Source organism: Hippocampus zosterae, chromosome 2 (genome assembly GCF_025434085.1).
Source record: "Hippocampus zosterae strain Florida chromosome 2, ASM2543408v3, whole genome shotgun sequence".
Lineage (NCBI taxonomy): Eukaryota > Metazoa > Chordata > Actinopteri > Syngnathiformes > Syngnathidae > Hippocampus > Hippocampus zosterae.
The window spans coordinates 5,119,183-5,126,172 of NC_067452.1; the positions used below are offsets into that span (position 1 = coordinate 5,119,183).

Below are 6,990 nucleotides of genomic sequence, written 5' to 3' on the forward strand. Positions count from 1 at the left end.
TTCACAACCTGTGGTAGTCTCACAAAGGTCTGAGCCGGACACTCTTCCACCTCCGCACCCACAAATGAAACCATTGTGGCAGTTTTGCTTTTTTATCCGCTGAATCCCACCGTGAGAAGAAAGTGGCTGCTCAAGGTCATCGTTGAGATACAGTATATTAAGCAGCATATGAACATTTGGATAAAGACGGGTGAGGTCAGAAAGCTCCCAGGCAGACTGTGCCGTGTGGTGTGTTTTCCACTGCATTTACTGTAAATAGACCCTTTTCTCTGCAGCTGTGGGGTGAATGTGACAAGTCTTTGCTGTGGTGAGGAAATTACATCATCTCACCTTTCGCTGCACTCAGGTTATGCGCTCACTTTTGCACTTGACGGCTCTAAGAACCATCCTCCATTAGTGAGCATTGCAGTAGTTTTACTCGGTTGATTTTATGTAGGGTGACATGGTGGTAGACTGATTAGCACGTCTGCCTCATCACTGTGCCGAAGTCCTGGGTTGGAATCCGGGCTGCGGTCCTCCTATGTGGAGTTTGCATGTTTCCTTAAAAATGAAAATCCCTTCGACTTGGGTCTCAAATGCTGCTGCCTCTGCAGTATCCCACATCATCGTGTCTGTGTGGATTTTCTCCGGCTACTCTGGATCCTCCCACATTCCAAAAACATGCATTGCTGGTTGATTGAACGCTATAAATTGTCTCGAGGTGTGAGTGTGAGCGTTAACAGTTGTTTGTTTATGTGTGCCCTGTGATTGACTGGCAACCAGTTCAGGGTGTACCCCACCTATTGCCCAAAGTCAGCTCGGCTTGGCTCCAGCACGCCCGCAATCCTTGTGAGGACAGGCGGATCAGATAATGGATGGATGGATGGATTTTATGTAGCATTTTGAAATAGTAAGAAGTTAACTGTCAAACAAATGGACGACCTCTGTGATTTAATTGAAAGCTATTCGATGCTAAAAAAAAAAATGGACTGTTTATAACTCAGAGGTGTGTTCTTATACAACAAGAGTGCACACAAAAGTAAGTGTGTCTGTTTACTACATCCATCTATAAAAAGAAAAAAAGAAAACATGGCAAGTATGAAAATTTGTCCGTTTAGTACATTTATAGCTTTCAATGCTTTGTTATTTTAGAGTGTCCACAGTAAGGTGGAAAAGAAGAAGAAACAAAAGTGGGCCTGCTCCCATTTTCCTCTGAGTGAGAAAAACATGTTTTGTATTTATACGAAAGAAATACAGTGAGTCGGATCCATGCATTTCTGTCACACCACAGGACAGAAGAAAGAATGACTAAAGTGAGGAGGGAACGATAAAGCAAAGTTGACCAAAACATCCCGAAGAGGTATATTTATGAACACAGCCTTGGATCACGATTGTGCAAACACATGCTCACACAAAGACCTGACTTCGCTGAACAGGCCGTCTGGCAAGGAGTGAGGAAAAAGCTTCACCGGCTGTAACACTGAACTCTGCACCCCGTGTTTTTCTGTGTGTTCAGCATATGTAGCCCCACCCACGAGCCCTCCTTCACACCAGATTACCTGGGCACGACTGGAACCAGCTGGCTTCCGATCAAGTTTGTCAGAGAAGGCAGAGAAACAATGAGGTATTTTGGAAAGGCCTCGTTGGTGATGGTGTTATATTCCGTGACAAGAAAAGAAACTGGACTCTGGATTTTACAGTAAACAAACTAGTCAGGTGAAGCATCAGTCACTGGAGAAATCAAGCACCTGTGTGCATTAATTTAAGACAGTCAAAGGGCAAAGTAAAGCTCATGGGACACATACAAAGCCTAAAGTCTCTGACTGGACCCCACAGTCTTTATGAGGTCAAAATAGAATGAAAAATACGTGGCACTTTTTATTTTGAAATGCGTTTCGTTTGTTGTGCACGTGTGTAGCTGCTACAAGCGAGTCACTTTTGTGTTCAAGGTCTCAACTCTATTTATAGAACACTGAAAAAAAACACACACAGCTGAAACAAAGCGGTGTACATGGGATTAATAAATCTACATTCAATCAATACATTTCTTTTCTAACGAACATGTACAAGAGTCCACTTTACTTCAGCATTTGGTCCCTCTTCATGTCTTCTCCACAGGATGCATTCCGCACCGAGGAGTTATCGGCCAGCTCAATGCCTGCGGATGTTCCTCTTCAACTGTGAGTATTTTCACATGCTAATGGAATTTATAGGTTGAACTGCCGGTTACAAACATTATGCTCATCATAATGATGGGCCACAAATGACAGATTTGGGGGGTTGGTATTGTATATGCCACGCGCGCTGATTGTTGCTTGGCAAGCTGGTCAACTCTCAATTCAATTCAAGTCAAGTCAAGTCAAGTCAAGTCAAGTACAACTTCATTTTCAAATACACTGTATGTGCAACATACAGCGCAGATTAAATGTCTTCCCTCTCAACCAGACAACAAGACGACAAGAGGAGCCGCTGAGGGTGCCCACGTTGCCATCCAAAGAACAGTTACTATAAAATGACAAAATAATACAACACAACACATAAGACACAGACAGGCGTTCAATCATAACCACTTTTCCTGCTTACACTTTGTTGTTTGAAGCAGTTATAGATGAAAGAGGAGCGAATCAAAGTGTCATTTTCACCAGTGGATCAAACATGTCATGCTGAAAATGGGCACACGTCTGCAACAAGCTAAGTTTGAAAGCAACAAGAAGCTGTAGCTTCCATTAACGAAAACGAGATTGGCTCTCATCTCCTGTCTCATGTAAATCGGCTTCAATTCCAAGCAAGCCGCGACTCACAGTTCCACAGACGCATCGGCACTCTGCGCTGACGCTCCTTTCTTCTCATCGACGGCTCCTCAAGCCTTACATCCATCCAGCCGCAGGCTGTCCATCAGCACCAACCTTTTCGCTGAACAAAGCGGGGCTGTGAAAATGCTGCCTATTTCAGGTGCAAGACACAAGCACCCCGGAGCTGTCCAGCAACTACAGTCAAATGGCACCGAAATTCCTTCCAATAAAAATCAGTGCTGGCACACGCGTGCCCCCGAGAAGGTGCAAACACCAAGCACAGATTCTTCTTCTTTGACGAATATCGTGGCCCGAAATGCTGAAAACAATCCACATCAGGTCCACACGGCGTAACAACACCATGTAACATTTTGCAATTTGCACCGTCTCCCTAGCATTCCTTTATGAGCACCGTATTGAGATGAAATTGATGTATTTATTAATGAAAAAGTGAATGCAAAAACACTGAGGGTCCTTCACTGTAGCCTGTACATGAGTAATACACCCGTGACTGGCGTGTTTGGAAAGTCACCCTGATGCCCGTGCACTACTCTGAAAGTTGCAGGTGTTCAGAGAGACAGATTGCACTCCGCTCGCATTAATTTATGGAACACAGTCATGGTTCGCTTGTCGGCGTAGACCTTGACAACCGTTCCAGTTTCTTCATCAAATTAATTTCCCACCTTTTCTCTAAAACATTGTCCTAACCTTGCGGGGACGGGTCTATTTCACCCCAATCTGATCTGGAAATGAGCAGGCTGTAAATGTTAAAAACCTGTTCGGTATTTATGAAGGCAAACCCTTCTAAGTGTTGTCAACACGGACTCTGTGACTGTTCATTAAGAAACGATCACGAGCTGCCGCTTTTATCGAACACGGATAGAACAGTAACTGGTTGTGTTGAGTGTTTGTAGAATGTGTTTCAAATGTCATACAACTCAATAAAAATGCCAGGGAGAAGAGTTTGCCTTTGCAATGTACCAGAGAAACATTTGGCCTAGCTTTTTCTTCTAATCCTGCTTTCTTCTTTCTATATTTTCCAGATGTTTTGGTGCTTCCCTTGTAACATGTTGCCTCTCTCAGTGGCAGCCATTCAATTGTGTACATATTCAAAATTTCATTGCAACAAGAAAAACTGTTTACGAATGTCTGGTGAATGTTTTTTCAACCTTTGGCAACCTTGAACGAACCCTAATGATAAAGCAACATCTGCTTGCAAAACTTGACCGCTCAGTGAAACATGATCTTGATCTTAAAAACACAAGCCACCATTTTTTTCCTCATCATGTGTGGGGTCTTTCATGTGTTAAAAAGTCAGTTTGAGTGGACATCGCTTCAGCTACCAAATCCCGGCATGTAGACAGCAATAGACAGAAATGTCGCTATCCATCCATTCATTTTCTTCCACATCTCCGGGGTCAGTGTTGCAAGGGCAAGATCTTAAGCAGGGAACCCCAGACTTCCACCCTTCTCAGCAACTTAATCCAGCTCCTTTGGTGGGGGTTTCCCAAGGAATTTTCCAAGGCAGCCAAGAGATTGTGTCTCTCGTCAGTTGTCTCTGGCACCTCCCCCACACAGGACGTGGACCAGAACACCTCACCAGGGAGAAACGTCCAGCAGGGCTGCTAATAAGGTGCCGGAGCCACCTCATCTGGCTCCTCTTGATGCAGAGGAGTTTTATTCATGAGTTTACCTTTTAATAATTCTATTTTAAGAAGGAGTCAAATTTATCACCAATGGAACTTTTTTTTAACTTACTCTGATAGTTACTGCAATGTGGGCCCAGTAAACAAGCCAATTATTCCCATTATTTGCAAGCAACATTAAATCGGGGTGGGGTTTCTTCCTGTGTGCGGGATACATAGCTGAGAATAAAAACAGTCTCAGTTTTTTTTGAACAGTGTGTTGTTCCCAGTGGCTCTCTTGAACTATACAAGAAAAAGAATGTGTTAAATAGAGATTCATTTCCTCTCATAAAAGCCCGAATTGTTCCTCTAGTACTTCCGTGTGAACCCCCTCCCTTTGTGTCAGATAATCACTTACACGCACACACACACACACACACACACACACACACACACACACTTACACACATACACACATACACACAACACAAGAGCAAGTGGAAGCACCTTTTTTAAGGTTTGTTCACCACCTTTAGCAACCTCGACTAAGTGCAACACATAGATAAAATGTATTTGTGACTTCTGCAGTCTGAACATATGTCACCCATCAGCTGCCTTCAAAACAAACCAGCCTCACATGGCCACCTTTATGCCACACTCAAAGTCCTTCAGTAATGCCAAGTACAATTACACTTACTTTGAACAAACACAATATCCCAAATGGTTTTGAATCCATTCGTATCACATGGTAATTAGCACTTCTATCTGCCTATTAGTGCCTTTGATATCTCTTGATCATGAGTGTCAAATTGGAGTCATTTCAATATTCATTTCTGACTTTGATGACTTCATGAATCACATTGAAAAGTCTTTTTTCCCCATTACTTCTTGTCCCTCATTCAATTGTGCATATATTGCAAATTAGCGCCGCTGTTGTGCATAGAAGTCTGCATTTCTCATGGGAAACCGGAGTGCCAAAGGCTTTCAGAGTTACAGGGCCAACACCACACCTGAAAGAGAAACTGAAACGTCGGACCACACACTTTGTACCCTGAGAAACTTGGCTCCACCATCTATTAACACAACAAACGGCTGGGATTAATTTCCCTATAGATGAGCCAGTTTCTCACTGCCAGGGAATGTCCTGAGGGTGTCAGATGTAGAATTCCAAAATACAACAAGGCAAGACGGTGGCTACGTTTCTGTGAGGTGGAAGCAGGCTGCAAACAGTCAAATGCTGTAAACACAAAAACGATGCTAAACAAAGAATTGCTGCAAATTCATGCCACAAGACAGAAGGGGATCAGACCACGAGGGGCCCCGACCTGATGAATGGACCAGATCTGTGAGAGTAGGTAATTCTGAAAAACCCTCTCCTCTACATTTGGAGAGTAGAATGAAAAATGATATTTTACTTGAGTCTTTTTAAACCAAAGCTCAAAATAAGACGTTCTCCATCACAGTTTGGCAAAAATTGTATTTTGTGCTTCTTTAAAACACATTGAATAGCAAATTGGAATCATTTTCCGTCCCGCAGAGATGTTCCCGAAAAGCATGACTGTGATCTAAGCGTGAGAGGTACAAGGCGGAAGCAAATGTCATTACAGTGTTTTGTCGGGCCATCCAGATGTTACATCTGGCTGTCCGACAGCCATGGCCTTGGTCTTTTCCTGGCTAATTCGTAAACCGACCTTAACTCCGTGCTCATGCAGATTGTTGGTCAACAAAGTGCGGGCTGGGTGTGACTTAACAGAAGCAAATCATCTGCAAATTCCAGGTTAACTAGTCTGCTCCCTCCGCACTTGATACCAACCTTTGCCCCTGTGATGGACTTCCTCATCACAAAGTCAATTATGATGATGAAGAGTAGGGGTGACAGAATGCAACCCTGTCTTACACCAGTGACAATGTCAAAATCATCAGTTGTGCCACTGTTGGTTTTGACACAACAGGTTGAGTTATGGTACAATGACCTGAAGATGTTGATGTACTTGAGGGGTACACCATACAGCTGGACGATCTACCACAGTGACTCCCGGTGGATGCTGTCGAAGGCTTTCTTGAAATCGATATAGTTGATCATGAGTGGTATCTGAAGTTCTTGGCACTGCTCTATGATGTTTCGAAGGGTAAAGATCTGTTCGGCGCAAGACCTTCCCTTCCTGAAACCGGCTTGCTCTTCCCTCAAGATGTTATCCACTTCATCTTTAAGGCGATGTAGAAGAACACTGCAGAATACCTTGCTGGGGATTGACAGCAGTGTAATGCCCCGCCAGTTCATAAGATCTGTGATCCCTAGGCTCAAAGGTGCGGATCAAACCGTCACCAATTCCTAGTGGATCGCAGTGACGTCCGTAAGGGAGCCTCCACTCCGAATTGACGGGACTTTCCATCACTGGAGAGTTGGTGCGAAGTGGTAATGACCTTCGGGTCAGCAAAATCCCACGGGACCGCGTCCGGCGGTATACAAATCCACCGCAGTTCTGGCGTCAAGCGCCTAGCAAGGTGGCGGACCGGATCCCCAAGCCAACCATCCCCCTGGGTAATGAAGGAATGCCCACCCTTCAAAATAAAACACCGGGCCTGGCGCACCC

The 6,990-nt window shown here is 44.2% G+C and overlaps 1 long non-coding RNA gene across 1 annotated transcript in view; it reads left to right on the forward strand.

The window, feature by feature from the left end:
• The window catches only part of LOC127596447 (uncharacterized), a 14,585-nt gene extending 11,802 nt beyond the window's left edge, over positions 1–2,783 (forward strand). The window contains exons 2-5 of the long non-coding RNA XR_007961478.1: positions 1,271–1,339; positions 1,496–1,603; positions 2,098–2,159; positions 2,425–2,783. This is a non-coding gene — a long non-coding RNA (uncharacterized LOC127596447). The remainder of the gene's footprint in view (positions 1–1,270; positions 1,340–1,495; positions 1,604–2,097; positions 2,160–2,424) is intronic.
• Positions 2,784–6,990: the final 4,207 nt, after the last annotated feature.